At 34.0% G+C, this 20,201-nt stretch overlaps 1 protein-coding gene across 6 annotated transcripts in view; it reads left to right on the top strand.

The window, feature by feature from the left end:
- Positions 1 to 20,201, top strand: part of LOC141556653 (TNF receptor-associated factor 3) — a 154,105-nt gene that overhangs the window by 71,614 nt on the left and 62,290 nt on the right. For 5 of the 6 annotated variants that reach the window (XM_074291111.1, XM_074291112.1, XM_074291114.1 and 2 more), the window contains one exon: positions 11,389 to 11,504. The exons of the other annotated variant lie outside the window; for it this stretch is intronic. The gene's annotated coding sequence lies outside the window, so the exon portion shown is untranslated. The remainder of the gene's footprint in view (positions 1 to 11,388; positions 11,505 to 20,201) is intronic. 6 annotated transcript variants of the gene reach the window in all.

The raw sequence follows: 20,201 nt of genomic DNA, 5'->3' as shown, positions 1-20,201 counted from the left end.
TTACATTTAAAATATTGATTAAAATGTGGGTTTGGGGGGTTTTCTGGTATCTTAAAGGATTTGATGTTGCCTTTCAGTTTCAATTTACTGAATGAATCTAAATGATTCATAACCAATTCAAGTGAAATCAGGCCAAATCAAAGAGCATATTTGAAAGATGTCTTTACAGGAATTTTATAGTGAGTCTACTAAGGCAAGAAATAGTATGGAAGATTTTTACATACAAGGGTATTATGGTCAGAACTGCAGGGTATTATGGCAGCTGCGTGGAAGATTGTAGAAGCGAACAACTAGAAAATGAAAAGTCCAATTAAAATAGTTTAGGAGATATCATAATGAGAATAATAATGGACATTTATAGTGCTTTAATGTTCACAAAATATTTTAAATACATTATCTCTTTTTAGCTTCTCAATATCCTATGAGTTTTTTAGATCTATTGTGAAAGTATTTCTGGACCTACTAATCTCAGTAGTGGGGAAGAGCAAATTTTATATGTAAAATAATCAAATTTATACTAGTGGGATTATTCAGCACTCAAGTTATTAAATTTGAAGAGACTTAAAGGGTACAATGAGGGATATCATGAAAATGATCCACATGACCATAAATGGAAAAACAAATTAAGGAGTTCTCTCTTCCCCCATTGCCTATTTTAGGTGTGGAATATATGTGATGGTGATGGATGATTGATTATAATTTAAAATACATATATAGATAGATATCAGATCATGGAGACTACAAGAAAACTCATTAAAAATAAAAACAAATCTCATCATTAAATTCTGGTTTCAAAATAGTGTAATTTCTGTCTCTTCTGTTTTTAAATTCTTTGGAGAATCACACTTACAAAATTTTATTCAATTTAATTCACCACACATTTATTAAATACAGAGCATGTTCAGGGTCCTAGGAATACATACAAACATATACACACTGTATATGCTTTTATATTCATTTTTCTCTATAAGTCTTGCTATTCATATAACCAAGAACTTGCTTTCCAGGAACTTGCTGTCTAATAATGAAAGAAAAGATAGGTTCTCAAACAATAAAAGAGGACCAAGCAAAGTGCTATGAAGAACTGGAGAAGTGAGAGATCTTTTTCATAAACATGAAAATTACTCTTAATGGACTATAAATTTAAGGAGTTAAGAGATTAGAAATTCAGAAAGTCAAGTGTATTTTTAAAAATCAAATTGAAAAATTGTTTTTTAGGCAGTTTATAAGAACATGTGTTTGTCCTTATTTAATTATTTTCAATGATAAAAATTTCAAATATATGTATTTGCACTTAGGTTTTTAATTTTCCTAAGGCTAGAAGAAATAGGGAGAAACAAAAAAAAAGTAATTACTAAATGATTCATTGATTTATGCAACTATAAGCACTTAACCTCTTAGTGCCTTCAGTTTTCTTCTTTTATAAAATGAAAGAGTTGTAGTAGATAACCTATAAAGTCTCTTTTAGCTTTAAAATTCTGGAAACATGTACAATATTGCAGTGGCAATTCAGATTATACATCATAAATTATTTTTAAAATAACCAAAGTATAGTCTAGTAGTGTATTATTGAAAAAGAATAAAAGAAAACATCTTTTTGACTTAGAATCATCATAATCATTTAGCCCACTCTTTCATTTCTTTTATTCTTTTTTAAAATAAAATCCTTATTGATATACTTTGTTGCAACACATTAGTCATGTGCTACATTCCTCTAAATCGGGACTTTGAGTTTGACAGAACCATTTACTGTATTGATTTCAAATAACAGCACATGCAACTTTCTACTTTTAGTGGTTACCATTTGTTAACAGAGAAGATGGAAATATGTTTAAACTTTAGACATCCAGGAGCAAAACTCATTATTTAAAATTTGGCCTAAATCATGCTTTCTTTTAGTGTTGTCTTCTTTTACATTAATTGCTGTACAATTGTATCTCAGCACTTATTGAATTTGATATTCAATGCATTTTGACAAGAAAAAATGCACTTGATGCTTGCAATGTGAGGTTGGCTAGGTGTACTTCCCAGTTCTCCTGTCTGCTGCTGTTGCCCTTGGCCCTTGACCAGTTCTCCTCAGTAAAAGCAGCAATGAGCTGGATTATCAGGTTGGAGCCCACAATACTGAGATTGTGTATTTTTGGTGGGCAGGTTGAGAGGCAGTACCTGCAGGATAATGTTGCTGCAGGGCATAGTCTCCTAGCTAAGTATTAAACTGTAGTACTGGAAGGGTCACAGAGTGGCTGGAAGTGCTCAGCAGGAGGAGAAGCAGCAGTGGTGGGAGCCCAAGAAGAAGGAACGGAGGACCCAGGATTCCTGACAGGCCTAAGCCAGCATCAGTGCCCAGAATCCTTGATGGCAGAGGGCACAGGATTATAGTATCTGCCTCCACATTCAGCCCCCTCAATCCCTACGAAAACATGGATGGCATGGGGTGATGGATAGTTTAAAATTCACAATTCCTCTTGGAAAGTGAGTTGGGTTCTTGAAGGGCGTATACCAGCATCGATTTATTTCTCCATATCTAGAAGCCCCACTTGCTCCTTTGAATAATTGACTAGGGAGGGATGATTAGGCTGAGGATTGGAGATGTACTCCTTAATAGGAAAAATCCTACATTTTTGCCAGTTGGCATGCCTTCTGAAACCAATTAACAATGAGTACTGAAGTGTGTGTGTATGTGTGTGTGTGTGTGTGTGTGTGTGTGTGTGTGTGTGTAATATGTAATCTTGGTTCTGCTTTCCTAATCTTCATCAGTTCATAAATCTTGTGTTTCTGTGAATTTAAGTTAATTATTTCTTATGGCACTACCATTCACTAAACACTGGGTACATAATGTAGCTACAGATTTTTACTATTTCAAAATATACTGCTATGAATATTTTGTCATGTATGGAACTTTTCTTTCTATCATTAATCTTTTTCGATTATAAATCCAGTACTGGGTTCATTGGATTGAGTAGCATAAAACAGCTTCTCACAGTAACATTTTTCACATAAATCTAATTTTTTTCCCCAGAAAGGTGGTACCAATTTGTAGCTCTAATAATAATCCCTCTAACATTGTTTCCATCTTTTATAAACCTCTTTGGCATTTGCTTGTATTTAAGATGAAACTTCAGCTTTTTAAATTTATATTTCAATCAATTAATAAGCATTTAGGTTGTTTACTATGTACCTGGCAGCATTCTAAGTTGGATAATACAATCAAAGTTAAAAAAAAAAAAAAAAAAAACTCCACCATAAGGAGCTCACATACTAATTGGGGAGGCATATAGACAATTATGTATACACACAATATTTCTATATTTTCATGTAAAAGTACAAATTAGGAGGTTATTCTAGAGAGAAGATAGTAGTATTAGAGAGGATTCTGAAAGGCCTTTTATAGAATTTGCTGGATTTGAGCAGAAAATTGAAAAAAGCCAGGGAAGCCAGGAGGGCTGAGAGCATTTTAGACATAGAGGATGACCAGTGAAAAAACTTGGATTTGGAAGACACAGGATAATGGAGGCACTGCAAAAAGGCCACTGCATAACAAAAAGATTAGTGTCACAGAATTGTAAAATGTGTAAGAAGACTGGATAGGTAGGTAGGGATCAGGTCATGAAGGGTTTTCAAAACAAACAGAGGATTTTATATTGGTCTTGGGATATATTAACGAGAGGAAGCAAGGATGATATGATCAGACTTGTGCTTTAGTGACTTGGCAGCTGAGTGGAAAGTGAACTGGAGTGAGGAGAGAATTTTGAGACAAGGAAATCAACCTGAAGTGTGTTGTTAGGAAGTGAAATGATGAGAGTCTGAACTAGGGTGGTGATGACAATGTGAATGGAGATAAGGATCTATCTATCTATCTATCTATCTATCTATCTATCTATCTATCTATCTAAGAGATTATAGAAAGTAGAAATGATGAAATTTAGCAATGAATTGAACCTGTGGCCTGAGTTACAAGCAAGGATTAGAAAATGATACTTAGATCGAAAACCTGGATGATTGGGAGGATGGTGGTGCAATAACAGTCAAGTTAGGAATATGGGAAGTTTTTAGAGTAGGGTTGAGGGAGGGGAATGAAAACCCACAGGATGTCCAGTTTGAGATGTCTAAGTGGTTAATGATATGAAACTGGAGTTCAGAAGAGGAACTAGAGCTCCACAGATAAGATTCTTTCTATCCTGTATATGTATTTGTTTGCAGGTTGTCTCCTCTTTTAGCTTGTAAGCTCCTTGAAGGCAAGCTGCTCTTATTTGTATCTTCAGTACTCAGCACAGTGACTAGCTCATAGTAGGCACTTAATATTGATTGATTGGTGTCAGAATCATCTTTTTAAAGACATTAATTGAATCTATGAAAGTTGATGAAATCACTAAGGGAGCTAATAATTGAGGGAGAAAAGTTTCCAAGGTAGAATATTGAGGGACACCCCGTGAATAGGTATGACCTGGATGAAAAATCTAGGAAAGAAGACTGAGAGGGAACAGAACAGACAGAGAACTAAGAGAAAACAGTGTCATGAAAACCAGGAGAGAAGAAAGTATCCAAAAGCAGATGATGATTTATAGTTTCAAAACCTGTGGAAAGGGGCTGCTAGGTGGCGCAGTGGATAGAACACCAGCCTTGAATTCAGAAGGACTCGAGTTCAAATTTGGTCTCAGACACTTAATACTTCCTAGCTGTGTGACCCTGGGCAAGTCACTTAACCCCAGCCTCAAAAACAAAACAAAACAAAACAAAAAACAAAAACCTGTGGAGAGGTCAAGAAGTATAAGGATTGAGAAAAGAGTTTGGCAACTTAGAGATCACTGGAGAGAGAGTTCGAATTGAATGATGGAGCTTGGAAGCCTTGTTATGCATAGTTTAGAATCAAGTGAGAGGAAAGGGACTAGAGGCACTCATTTTAATAAAAGTTTTCTCATGGACCTATTGATGATTTGGATTTTTTTGGCTCCAGATCCTATGTTCTTTAGGCTATGCCTATTTATTCAAATTGCAGTGGCTATACAGTCAACATATTCCCATATTCCCAATGTTTTTCAACAATTTTCTAAACTTGAATGATTATTGGCATTTTCATTTAATTACTACAATTAATTTTGTTTTGTGAATCTTAGGACTCCATGGAAGATATAATTTAAAATATAATACTATTTCTTCAGTAAGTTTAATACTGTTGCAAAATGAATTCTATGTAGGGAAATAGTAACCTAGAATCCAAGATGGAATATGTTATTACAAACAAGGGGAAATTTACTTTATAGTAACAGATAAACAAAATTAAAGCCATTTATAGTGCTCCAAATCACTATTGATTACAGAAATGTAAATTAAAACAACCTCTCAGATTAGCTAAGATGACAGGGAAGATAATGATAAATATTAGAGGGGATGTGGGAAAACTTGGATACTAATGCATGGAGTTGTGAAATGATCCAACCATTCTGGAGAGCTGTAGATAGGCCACAGATAGTGGATACTACAGAGAGCAATTTGGAACTATGCCCAAAGGGTTATTTTTTTTTTATTTTTTTCCAGAGGGAAGATAATTTTTTTTTAATTTTTATTTTATTTTATAATTATAACATTTTTTTGACAGTACATATGCATGGGTAATTTCCAAAGGGTTATAAAACTGTGAATAAATACCCTTTGATCTAACAGTGCCATTACTGGGTCTGTATCCCAAGGAATACATAAAGAAGGGAAAAGGACTCACATGTAAAAATTTTTTTGTAGCAGCTCTTTCTATGGTAGCAAAGAATTGGAAAATGAGTAGATATCCATCAATCGGGGAATGGCTGAACAAGTTGTGGTATATGAAGGTAATGTAATATTATTGTTCTATAAAAATGATGAACAAGCTGAATTTAGAAAGGCCTGGAAAGATTTACATAAAACTGATATTGAGCAAGACAAGCAGAACCAGGAATTCATTGTACATAGTAACAACAAGAATATGTGATAATCAACTATGAAAGACTTGGTTCTTAATGGTAGAGTGAGCCAAAGCAGTCCCAATAGACGTTAGACAGAAAATGCCATTTGTATCCAGAAAAAGAACTATGGTGATTGAATGTAAATCAATACAAGCTATATGTTCACTTCTTTTTTCTCTTTTTAAAAAATTTCTTCCATGGTTTTTTCCTTTTTGCTCTGATTTTTCTCTCCCAACATGATTCATAAAGCAATGTGTACTAAAGATAAATAAATTTTAAAAATATGCATAGATTTTTAAAGACAAAAAAATTATGCTTTCCATTCTCATGATAATTTGATAAATCAAGTTCCTTGCTTTAAAGTAAAAATTAAAATTCTTTGGTCAGCAATAATAGAGTGTAATTTTTAAAAAATGTTTTTAAAATGCATTTTTATGGATAACCTTTTGTTTTGCCAGCCACTAAAATTTACTATTTCCTTTCCCCAACTTCTTCCCGGAAGCCTTTCTATATAACAAATAATTTTTAAGAGGAAGAAAGGAGGGAAAATAAATGACCTCCTTGTGACATATATCCATTTGTAGAATCTCTAGGTCATAGGTATAGAGATTTTAATCACTTTATTTATCTAAATTGTTTTCATTGTCTTCCTAGCAAAATGTGGCTTCCCTGCTTATCTCTTTTAATTAAATCTGATTTTGCTTTTATTTTTCCTGAGATCATGACTGCTATTCTTGCTCTTTTTACTTCAACTTCAGTGTAATAGATTCTGCTCCAGCTTTACCTTTATTCTGTGTCTATCTCTTTGTATGAAATGTATTTCTTGTAAATAATATAGACTTCTGATTTTTAATCCACTCTGTTCTCTTCTTTCATTTTATGGATTTACATTTCTGGTTATGATTACTGTTTATTTTCTTCTCTCCTACTGTGTGTGTGTGTGTGTGTGTGTGTGTGTGTGTGTGTTGCAATTTGGATTAAGTAACTTGCCTAAGGTTGCACAGATAGTAAATGTCAAATATCTGAATCCAAGTTTGAACTCAAGTCTTCTTGACTCCAAATCTGGTGCTCTATCCTTTCCATCACCTAACTTCCCTTTTTTTTCTTTAGCCCTGGTATCTGCTTCTATCCACTGCCACCTTTGATCTACACTCCCTTCCATTAGCAAGTCCTCCTTATTCAAGCTGCCTGCCACCCTACTCTCATCTTTCTTGCAACTGTAAAAGTTCTTTCATGTGAGAGAATTTACCTGGTTCTGCCTCTCTCTTCCTTCTTGTACAAGTATCCCTTTTTCTTGACCCCTGATTTTTTTTGGGGGAGAATTTTATATTTTATTTTATTGGAAATAGCATCATATAGTATTGTTGTTGAAGTATATAACGATCTCCTGGTTCTGCTCATTTCACTCAGCATCAGTTCATATAATTGACTCCTGATTTTAATTTTTTTTAATCATCCCATCATAGTCCACTGACATCCATGCCCTCTATCTACATACTTTCTAACTGCCCTAATAAAGAAAAAGTTCTTAGGAGTTACAAATATTATCATCCCATATAGATTGCAAACAGTTTATAATCTTATTGAAGCTCTCATGATTGAATCTCTTATGATTTCTCTTTCCTGTTTACCTTTTTATGCTTCTCTTGAGTCTTATATTTGAAAGTCAGATTTTCTATTCAGTTCTGGAGCTTTTCATCAAGAATACTTGAAAGTACTCAACTTCATTAGATGCCCCTTTTTTTTCCCTGAAGGATTATACTCAATTTTGCTGAGTAGGTGATTCTTGGTTGTAATACTAGTTCCTTTACCCTTTGGCCTTCTGATCCTTTATTATAGCAGCTGCTAAATCTTGTGTTTTGCTGGTCATGACTTCATGATACTTAAATTGTTTCTTTCTGGCTGCTTACAATATTTTTTTTTTTGAGCTTTGTGATTTGGCTATAATATTCCTGGGTTCATTTTGGATCTCTTTTAAGAAGTGATTGATGGATTCTTTTAATTTCTATTTTATTCTCTGGTTCTAAGCTATGAGGGCAATTTTCCTTGAATTTCTTAAAAATGAAAATGATATCTAGGGTGTTTTTTTTTTTTTTTTATGATGACAGTATTGGTAGCCCAATAAATCTTAAATTATCTCTCCTTGATCTATTATCCAAGTCATTTGCTTTTCATGCTTTTTTTCTATTTTTTCTTTCTTTTGATTTTTTTGGTTGTTGTCTGTTTCTTGATGTTTCATGAAGTCACTAGCTTTCACTTGCATAATTCTAATTTTTAAGGAATTATTTTCTTCAATGAGCTTTTGTACCTCCTTTTCCATTTGGCCAATTCTACTTTTAAAGGAGTTCTTCCCTTCAGTGAATTTTTGTTCTTCTTTTCTCATTTGACCAATTTTGCTTTTTAAGGAATTCTTTTCTTGTGTGGATTTTTGTTTCTCTTTTAACATTTCACCCATTCTGTTTTTAAGGTGTTATTTTCTTTAGTATTTTTTGTGTCTCCTTTACCAAGCTGTTAACTTTTTTGTGCAGCGCTTTCATTCCCTTTCCCCCATTTTTTTCTGCCTCTATTATTTAATTTTTAAAATCCTTTCTTATTTCTTTCAGGCCCTGAAACCAATTCACATTTTTCTTTGAAGCTCTGCATGATCTTTCTTGTATACTAATTTCCTATGGTCATCTTTTTTTTTTTTTTTTTTTTTTTCTTTTTTCTTTTTTGATGTTTGCTCATTTTCCAGTCCTTTTCTTGACTTTTAATTTTATAATTGGCCTCTTCTCTCAGGGTAAAAGGAACTGTTCTAAGTTTCAAGTTTTTAATGCTATTGTATTCAGAGATAATTCTACAAGTTTTAGTTCTTCCAAGATAATATGTTTTAAGGAGAGGTGTGGTTAGTGCTTTCCTAGCCTGTGCCCTGATCTGTGAGATACCTCAATCATTCTTCTCCACCCTAGAACTATGAATAAGATCCCTGGACTCCTGAGACTGCATACTTTAGTGTCCTAGTGTTCTTCTTCCTCCTAAACCTAGGATTGTGACCCAGGACTGTATATGGGCAATGCAACAGAGTCATTTACCCAGAAAGGGTCTCCTTTTGAAGAGGGAGGTAAACTGTTCCTTTTACTGAAGCTGTGTTCCCTTTAAGATTATCACTAAACTGTGTTCCCTTTAAAATTAAATTGTGTCCCCTTTTTTGATCTCAGAAATCAGAATCTTCCAAGCTCCACAGAGTTAGAGAGAAGGCCCACCTTCCCAGGATGAGTGAAGCAACACTATTGAAGGGCAAATCAACTCCCATTGATCTTTTTGAAATTCCAAATTCTCATTCAATTAGAAATCCTGGTCAAAAAGCATCCCTTTGAAGTGTTAATTCCAATAGGAGATCTGGACTGAAAACTGATAAGCATCTAAGCCTGGGAACCTTGGCTCCTGGAATCCTAAGACTCCATAAAAGGGGCAGTGTCTGAGCTTACTCTTTGCAGAGGGCCAAGCAATTTGCTAGACCCTGACTGCTGAGCATTCTCAGCTTAAGATTCCATTTCCCTAATAGGACTCTGCCACTATAGAAGTCAGTATCTTAGCAAACTGGTTTCTATTCAACAATAAACTTTCATTTTGCAATTAATAATTTGGGAATAAGTGAATTTTTTCACTTTAAACCTGCGGTTGATTAAAAGGGGATTTTTAATAACTCTCTTATTGCCACTAACCTCATCACCACCAGGAATTGAGGAGATTCAAACCTCATCACTTTTGTCTCTTTCTGACCTCCTTACCTTCTATGGGCTAAGATCTTCAAAAAGTATTAGTTCAACTGATTCAGTCACTAAGACCTGCTGCTGGCTTGATAGGGACGACACTGCTTTGGGCTACACTCCACTCTCACCATACCAACAATACATTATATCTTTGCACAGCTTCTACAACATTTACTATTCTCATCTTTTGTCATCTTTGCAAATTTGATGGTATGAGATAAAACCTCAGGATAATTTTGATTTATACTTTATTAATAGACATTTAGAACATTTTTTTAATGTGATTGTTACTGGATTACAATTCTTTCTTTGAGAACTGTTTATTTATAGTCTAACCATTTACCTACATCTATGAGGAAATTGCTTTTCGTTATGTGTGTTGGGGGGGAGTGATTTGCTGCTCTTCTAATTTTTCATGGTATGAATTTTCATGTTCAGATCATGTGTCCATCTTAAATTTGTTGTAGATATTGTACAAGATATTGATTTAAACCTAATTTTTACCAGATTGCTTTCCAGTTTTTCCCAAAAGTTCTTATCAAATAGTGCATCTTTTCTAAGTAATTTGTTTGGGAGGGGGTATTGAACTCTAGGTTATTGAGTTTCATTATTTCTGATGCTCCAATGACTATAATTTCAAACAAACAAAAAAACTCAGAATTTTTAAACCTTGCCTAGATATGCACAAATATCTTGTCCTGTTTTGGATATATGCTGTTTATTCTTTTGTGGTGTTAAGGGTAAGCTCATTATGCTTGCCAAGTGCTTTACCACTAAGTTTATTATTACTTGGAGTGGGAAGTTGGGAGTACTTATAAAATGAGCTGGCTAATTTCAGTAGCACTATGACCTTGCAAACTCAGGAAATGAAATTTCTTTGTTGATTTGCTTTTAATTGAACTAATATGCTCAGAGAGCTGGGTACCTACTTTTACCAATCAATAAATTGACTTGGTAGCAATTGCTGCAGTTGACTCTTTTTAAAATTATGAGACATAATATTAAAAGGTCATTTATGCCCCAGTTATAGCCCTTGCATTTTGTAATTCAGCCCAATTGTCTCTTAGTACACAAATGGGACTTATAATTATATATGATAACAAATATTTGAAGAATAATATTTCATATTAAAATTAAATTGATTAATCATTTTGTAAAATGAGAGAGTTGAACTAGATGTTCTCTTTGGCACTTTTATACTTTAAGATTCATTCTCTTTTCCTAATCATTATCAAGGAATAGAATCATAGTAGAGTTATAATTAGAAGGAACTTTAGAGATCACCTAATTCTAATAGGACTTATGTATAACTGACCTGTACTAGAATACACAGGGTAGTCAGTGACAGATCTGAGATTTGAATTAAGTACACCGTTATCTCCAAATCCACTGTTCTTTCCACTGTACCATATTACCTCCCTTTGTGTGTGTAAAAAGTGATTGGATCAAACATCAGAGGACCTGTGTCTGAATAGTGTAACCTTTGAATTGGTTACTTATCTTCTTCAGATATCATTTTTCTTCAATTGTAAAATGAGGGGCTTGTTTTATTTGATCTCAGAAATCCCTTGAATTTCTAGTCTGTTATGATTCTGTGAAGGATCACATGATTCTAGATTTCTATTTGTGAAAGTTCATTTTCTATTGTTTTAAGACTTTTCAGACAAGAGATAGTAATATGGAACTTACTTGCCTTTTAGCTGAGGGACAACCTCACACTGTTTGAAGAAAGATAAAGTTGGAACTGCTTCACTAAAAACCTTTATTGAAGTCTTACTTCAGGCTTGGCCATCTTTCACCTACATATGACTTACAGGTATGTCAATAAGAAACTTTCAATTATGTCATATATTGATATCCTTAATTTGCTTTACTTAGAAATAAAAATGCTCTTTGCCTTAAAATCATAATGAATATTTTAATTTTCATTTTCAGAAACTTCAAAAGATTTTTACATGCCTACTACATATTATTTCTGTTTCCGTTTTAATTTCAATTTTTAAATAGAATTAGAGCTAGAAGTAATCTTATAGGTCATCTAGTTTTATTCCATCATTTTATCCATGAGGAAACTGAGTCTGGTGATGATAAGGGAATTACAAAGATCACCTAAGTCATAAGTGACGAGTCCAGGACTTCTGACTTCAAATCTAGTTGTTTTTCCATTATATTACCTTTAGGAATATTGTTTTGTTTATATAGTATACACCAAAAATGCAATGATATTTCAAGTTTATATTATTAAAGTCAGTAATGATTACTTTTTTTCCTCCTTAACCTTAATAAGATCTGAATTGCCTTTGCATGTGTCTTTCCTATGGGATCAGAACACTTACTGAAATAAGCAGAAAGAATTGCATGAAGATAAAAGACATGCTTTAAGAGCATACTGGGTCCTTTAGTTTACTGAAATGTTTGCTTTTTGACATGGTCTCTCCAGGAATTTGAAAAGTAAAATAATTTATCATTCTTTAGATATTCCAGTTAGCGTTTCAGTACTGAGAATATTTCATTGCAATTTGGAAACACTGTCATAAACCATAAACACTAACATAAAACATATTTAATTTATATTCTTGATAGTTAAGTGGCATTTTGTACTTGAAATGAAGAACTCGAATATTGTGTTTGGATATTTAGATGAATGGGCAATAGGTTTTAAGACCAATATTATGCCTTTGAATTTAAAATCAGGTTATATGCAAAACATATATATTTGTATTTGCTTTTTGGAAATCGCATGTGTGTAGGAAGTAAATTTTTTAAATAGAAGGTGGTATACATTTAATCCTCAGATGTTGCTTTATTGTCTAGCTACAGATTCTTTCTAACATATAGAATCACATCATTTTAGAATTGGAATGATCACTCAGCTGCTACCTCTTCCTTGAAGCATTCCCTGATGCCTCTTTCCTTAAATTTCTCAGGCCATTTTATCTGATCCCTCTTATAACTTAGTTATATTCTAATTTTTATTTTAGTTATTTATGTGTGCATTTTATTTCCACTTTACTTAGTTCCTACAAGCAAAAAAGCTAACAATATACAATTTTTTAAGTTTCATTTTTGAATAATCTACATCAAAGTCTCATATGGAGAACAGACACTTAATATATGTTTACCAAATTAAATTGAACTTTGCCACTTATAGATTTAAAAAAACTGAGGTTCAGAAGACTATATGGGTTTCCTAATTCACACAGTTGAACCAGGACTAGAAACTAGGTCTATTTGTATCTTAGTATTCTTTCTACAATGTACTTCTATGAGTACAAAGATCAACCTTGAAATTTATAACATGTCTAACTTCATAGAATAATTAAATTCCTTTTAAAAAGATATAAAATAAAATTCTCAAGTTTTCTCATTTTGTTTTCATGAAATACAAATACTTTGAGGCAGCTCAGTGAATACTGGACATGGAGTCAGGAAAATCTGAGTTCAAATTTTACCTCAGACACACTCTAGCTATGTGATTCTGAGTAGCTCACTTAATCTCTGTTTGCTTTAAACTCCTGAAGAAGGAAATGGCAAACCACTTTAGTATCTTTGCCATGAAAACCAAATATGAGATTACTAAGAGTTAGACACAACTAAACAACTGAATGACAACAACAGCAGCAGCAAATATTTTAGTGACTCTGATATTTACTGTGTAACCTTGAGCAAATGAATTAACCCTCTTCAACCTCTATTTTCTCCCCTATAAAATGAAAGCATTGAAATAGATGGCCTCTGCTTCCTTCTTCCAGCTCTAAATCTCTGATTTGGGGATCCTGTGAAATGGTGGGAAGAAGAATCAGAAACTACATCTGTGATAGACAGGGGATTCCCTGAATGAGCATAGACAGGTTGAGTAAAACTCAATTACCTCCTCTGGACAGTGTCAGAGGATGTCAATAAACATCAGTTTATGCCATGATCTCTGACAGCTGTCTTTTGGAAAAATCTAAGTTGAGAGTGTTATTTTTTCAGGTACAGGTTAGTCTGGATGGCCCCTGAAATCTCTATTACATCTACTACCATTGATTTGAACCTGCCCTTCCCTTCTAGAAAAGCCACTGGCTCATAGGTTTAGAGCTGGATGGGACCTTGGAGGCCATTCAGTTCTCTCATTTTACAGCTAAAACAACGAACTCTAGGATGTTGAGTGATTTGTTCCAAGTCTTACAGATAGCAAGTCACAGACCCAGGATTTGACTCTAGGACCCAGGACTTCTGACAGCACATTCAGTACTTTTTCCACTATATCTCTCTAACCTCCAACCTTCCTTCATATATATGTATATATGTAAGTATGCAATTTTATTATAAACTTTTTATGAGCAAGAATTATATCTTAGCTTTTTTTGTAGCCTTCACATAATTTGATAAACTGATTTGCCCATAGAATAAGCTCAATCAGTATTAGATGAGTGAATAGATGAATGAAGTCTTCTTAATAATCTCTACTTTATTAAACAAAAAGCTTACTGATTACACTCTGAGCCTCATGTCTGCTTTTGTTGTTCTGAAAATGAAAAAAAAAAGCACATATATTGGTATATATTATGGTTAAGTTTTTATCTATTTTCTTTTAATTGAATAAGGACATTTGTTTACTATTTTGAAGATAGGGCATTGGGTAGTTTAATGGTTTTTTTCAGAGGGGTGAAGTAGAGAACATACTGAGTTTAGGATCTAAAGACTGGATTTGACTTGCAGCTCTGCCATTTACTAGTTACTACATGTGAGTTGTGAAGCTTAGCTTCATGTATTCTTAGAATCTTAGAAGTGGAAAGAGCTTTAGAAATAATCTAGTTCAATACTTTCTAAACAGGAATGCCCCTTTACAATATCCCCCATAAATGATCTTCCACTGTCTATTTGAAACTCTATGTGATTAATATCTTACTATGTCTCAGGCAAGTCATTCTGTTTTTGAAAAACTATAACTTGTGAAATTTTTTTGTACATAAAACTGAAACCTTCATCTCTTTATTTCTATTCATTGACTAGTGATGTCCCATGGGGTCAATTAGATCAACCTAATCGCCCTTCTTCATGAGAGTACTTCACATATATGAGAATAACAATCATTTCCACCCTTAAGTTTTGTAAAAAATACTATTTATCTCCCAGAGTTATAAAAACTAAATAAGAAAAAATAAGAAAATTCTTTTTAATTTTTAAGTGCTATACACATATAAGTTCTTATTGCAATTTATTGATGTTTGGTTAAAAAAAAACAACCTCCCTTTTTCCATTTGCACAACTTAGAGGTTCCTTCTCAGTAGAATATCAAGAATGATTGAGAAACAACTCTCTCATTTCTTTCTATAAATGTGGTTTTCGAGACTTTTCTTAAGGAGGGGACACAACTGTATAATTATGCTTCCTCCTCCCATTTATTCCTATCCTTTAGCCACTTTATGTCCCCATTGGCCTTTCTGAATCTGCATTTCTACATACAATCACTACAGTTAGGAAGCATGTTCAGTAACACTTTTGTGTTGACAGCACTATTTGTTTTGTTTATCTGATTGTTCCCTTTTTTGGTTTTCCCCGGGATTTCCCGTTCTTGGAACATCCTTTGGTCAGCAGATGCACTTTTATTTTCAGTTTCTAATTTCTAGCCAAATTATATATTGAAGTAAAGTACAAAAATATTTCTTAGTGTTGTCATATCTTGGCAACATGAGTTGCCTATGAAGTATTTAATCAACAGTTTATTATGTTTTTCTTTTTGGGGAGTATATTTATGTTCCCCAACTCTTGTTTTTTCGCTAAATATTTTCTAGTGTCATGCATTCTCTGGGTTCATTCACCTAAATTCTCCCTTGCATTGGGAGGGTGGGTTCCCCAAGGAAAGTTGGCTGCATCTTCCCTCAGAAATCTAGGAGTAACTCTAGCTTGCTTTTTTCTCCCTCTAGTAATATTGCTCCTGAGATCCTACTGGTGTGTTTCCTCCATTAATTACCAGTTGATATCAGTTAGGTAGCTATACTTAATTAGCTTTTAGAGGTGGGTATTTACTACAGTGGCAAATAAGAACAAAACACTGGTCCAAGCCAAAGGCAGATCCTCCCCCACAAATACATGGAGGAGCCATGAGAAAGTGATCTGAGGCTTAGTGAGAACATATAGTAGTAAAGTTAGGAATCCTTTTTTTTTTTTTTCCCTATTTTAGGGAGTCTTCATGAAGATTTGTATAAGTATGGTATGGCTTTCTCCTGATCTGTCATAGAAGCCTGTAACTGCTTTTCCTCAGCAAGTGTAATTTGTCTTTAGCTCCCAATCATTAGATGTTCTAGGGGCACTGTTGAAGATGTTCTTGGGATGTCCACAGTCTCACTACCTTTTGAGATTCACAAATTCATCTCTAGACAAGCAAAAGGAGAAGTCAAAGGCTTTCTTTCCCCCACCCCCAAATAGTTCTTTCATAGGGGAGCTGCTCTCTCCCCTAGATTGATCTGTCACTAAGAATTCTGGGTTCCGAATGAATAAGCTCTTTTATCCCAAACTTGTATGATATGACTAAATCTCCTCAATAAATCCCAATTAATTTCCTATGTAGTGTCATTTCATTTCTTCCATTGGTTTTCATTCTTTCCAAATGAAGTACTTTTTCACATTAAGTTTAATTTTCTTAACTGATTCAATATAGGTCTTCCCACTTTATAAAGATTTCAGGAGTATAGTATCTTTTTAGTTACTTTAAGTGGGATGGGAGGGATTGAGTTGAGTTGTTCTCCTCAACACTAATCTTAATCACAGAATGTATACTTTTTTCCTTTTTATTATTATTATTATTATAACTTTTTATTGACAGAACATATGCATGGGTAATTTTTTTACAACATTATCCTTTGCACTCACATCTGTTCCAACTTTTCCCTTCCCTCCCTCCACGCCTCCCCTAGATGGCAGGCAGTTATTGTATATCCTAGATACAATATATGTGTGCAGAACCAAACAGTTTTCTTGTTGCACAAGAAGAATTGGATTCAGAAGGTAAAAATAATCTGGGAAGAAAAACAAAAATCGCAAACAGTTCACATTCATTTCCCAGTATTCCTTCTCAGTAATTTATACCAGAAGACATCATAAATCAAGGAAATCTAGAATTTTGGTGAAAGAATTTTGTCTATCTTAAATCCATATTCTCAGATAGTCAACTAAGCAAAGACTTAACTCATTATTAAATTTTAAAATATTGTCATATGTTTTGGTTATATTTAGATGAAATCTTTTGGAAGGTTTCAGTGATGTAATCCTAGCTGACTAACTGCCCTGTCTGTCCATCAATTAATATTTTATTGTATGCACACAGAAATACATCTCCTAATAAATCATAGTTTGCTATTTACATGAAGACTATATAATCAAATATTTCCATAGATCAGAATTTAGAACCACATGTGGCTTAGGGAAATTTTGTATACTAACATCACGACTTCTGTTCAATCTTAATTTGTTTTAGAGAACTACCAAAAATTAGATGGGTAGTCCATATCATCTCTCCATATGTAACAAATATGTATACCCATTGGAGTTTGGTTGCAGAAGAAAACTATCTATTCTCTCTTGAATTGTCTTTATAATCAATCAGGAAACTACTCAACTTTAGTCAATGACCAAAGACCGTTGGAAAAAAAAACATTGGAGGTCATCTTACTCTCTCCCTTACTCCCTATTGACTCCATTTAATTAAAGATGCCACTCCCCCAAAGCTGTTTTTCATTGCTTCTTAATTCTTTATTGCTCTCTGTTATTAATTTTTAAATTGAAAGTTATTAAACTATGTGTATGATTTTACAATTGAACTTAAACAAGATTACCTGCTATTGAAGTCTAATGTAAAAAATGAGTAAAAATATTTTTTTCTAGACTTATTACTGTCAATGAATATTTCTTGAATACCTACAAGGTATTTCACAATGCTCCATTCCTTCAACTATAACTGAAAACTTGGTTCTTCTATTAGGAATTATTTTTTTTTCCTGAAGGAATTTTGAGGTCCTTATCTTCTGTTTGCTAGGAATTTTCTCTAAATTGATTTCTACCTGGGCACATCTTGGAATAATTTCATACACATACTTTTCAATAATTGTTCCTCTTTTTATGATTTTACATCAGTTATTAGATTGATGACCTATGTAGCTTTTTGAATCTTTGAAAGAGATTTAAAATCTCTATTTTCCTTTTGTCTTTGTCTAAATTGGTTGGTTATAATGCTTCTTCCCATGTATTACGTTATTCTATTCAAAAAGTTTTCTTGGACTTTTAAGATTGAGTTTATGCCCTGTGTTAATCTAAAAAAAAAAATCAGTACACACATAATACTTTGTATCATTGGTTTCTGTGTTTCAAAGTATCTTCTCTGCCCCCTTCCCATATTTAAATAGGGCTATGCTCTATGGACACAGATACAACAAAGAGAGGAAAGGAAGGGAAGAAAAAAGGGGGGGGGAGAGAGGGAGGGAAGGAGAGAAAAAGAAAGGGAGGAAGAGAGAGAGAGGGGGAAAGAAAAAAGGAGAAAGAAAGAGAGAGAGAAAAAAAGGAAGCAGGGAGAGAGAGGGAGGGGAAAAGAGAGGGGGAGGGAGGAAGAGGGAGAGAGAGCAGGGGAGAGAAAGGGAGAGAAGGAGAGAAAAAGAAAGGGAGGAAGAGAGAGAGGGAAAGAGAAAAAAAGGAGGAAGAAAGAGAGAGAGGGAAAGGAGGAGGGGGAGAGAGAGAAAAAGGAAGCAGGGAGAGGAAAAGAGAGGGGGAGGGAGGAAGAGGGAGAGAAAGAGAGCAGGGGAGAGAAAGGGAGTGGGAGGAAGAGGAAGGGAGAGGGGAAGGGAGTGGGGGGAGGAGAAAGGGAGAGATTCCTACCTACAAGGACCTTATATTTTAATGGGGGAAAATAATACATAAAAGGAAGCTGAAAAACGGAGGATGGAAGGGAAGTTAGCCACTTAGAAGGGATTATTGTCAGAGTCTGGGGGGAGGGCATGGAGAAACAGAAGCATAGTTGTGAAGGGAAAGAAGTTTGGACATCTTGAACTTATCCCCAAAATGAAAACCTTTACTAATAGAAGAAGAAAGGTAGTATAGTGGAAGGATGTTCCGGGGGTAGAAGGTGCCAGACACTGAGGAAAGTTCTAGGCCTAGAAGGCAAAACATAGGTAGGTGGCTAATGAAGGGTCAAGGGTGATGGAATTCATTGTATTTTTTCCCTGAAATCCATCACTCCTCCAAAACAACTTATCACCCAAGAAGATTCTTTTGTTTTTGTGGCTCTTTCCTATAAGAGGTCAGTTCCTTTCTGAGGAGTGCCAAGGCCAAACTTAAACATTCCCTTACTCCTCTCCAGACTCTGCTCCTGACTCTCTAGACTTCTTTCTCCACCATCTCCCTTCTCCCACTCAACTGCCATCTTTCCAACTTTTTAGCTTTCTTTTATGTGTTGTCTTCTCCCATTAAAATGTAAGCTTTTTAAAGATAAGGACTACCTATTTATTTATTTAGTACTTGTGTTTTTACTCCCAGCATTTTGTACAGTATTTGGAATCTAGTAATAAATGGGCAATACCATCCTTCCAGGCATCAAAGCCCACATTTTTGGATTTATTCTTGACCTTTCTGTCTCCCTCAATCCCCATATCCAAACAGTTGTCAAATCCTGTTGTTTCTACCTCCATAATGTCTCTCTTATATTACCTCTTCTTTCCTCTCCTTACCCTAATTCAGATCTCCTAATTTATCTTCTGATCTATAGTTTTTTCCCTCTTCAGCTCTCAATTGCCACATAGTTACCAAATTGATATTCCTAAAGGATAGATCTGATCATGTCACCTTCTATTCAGAAATAATCTTTGATTACTTCTCTTTAAGGTAATATGTTTAAAGCTCTCCACAGTCTGACTTTTTCCAGTAATGTTTGTTATTATCTCCTTTCATTCATTCTTCATTATATCAAATGGCCAAAAACTGACATTCCAAATATGAAAAATGGTCCCTCATGTCTGATATACACTGCCTCTACCTTATAGATTCTCTAGATACTTTTAAAGGAAGGTTTCTTTTACCACCTACTATATGAACTTTCTCTCCTAATTCCCCCCCCCACTTGCTCAAATATTAGCATTCTTATATATATTTTGTATTTATATTTACTTATGTTCATGTAATATCCCTTCCCTCACAATAGAATATATTTTCCTTAATGACATGGATTCTTTCATTTTTGCCTTTTTATCCGCATTGCTAGCATAGTGTCTTACACATAATAATGTGTGATGCTTAATAATAAGTGCTTTAAATATTTTTTGAATTAATTAAATTTTTTATCCCCTCCAGTATTTAAAACAGTACTCTATATATGACAAATCCTTATCTAATTGAATTTTTCCCTTTTTGTTTATTTTAAATGAATATATTATTTATTTTTAACATTCCTTTAAAAAATTTTTGGGTTCCAAATTCTTTCCCTTTTTCCTAATATTCCCCTACTCATCGAGAAGACAAGAAGTTCTCTCAGTTATACATGTGA

This window comes from Sminthopsis crassicaudata, chromosome 2 (assembly GCF_048593235.1).
Source record: "Sminthopsis crassicaudata isolate SCR6 chromosome 2, ASM4859323v1, whole genome shotgun sequence".
In the NCBI taxonomy this organism is placed as follows: domain Eukaryota; kingdom Metazoa; phylum Chordata; class Mammalia; order Dasyuromorphia; family Dasyuridae; genus Sminthopsis; species Sminthopsis crassicaudata.
Note: the sequence above shows the minus strand (reverse complement) of the source record. Positions and strands in the feature narration are given on the sequence as shown.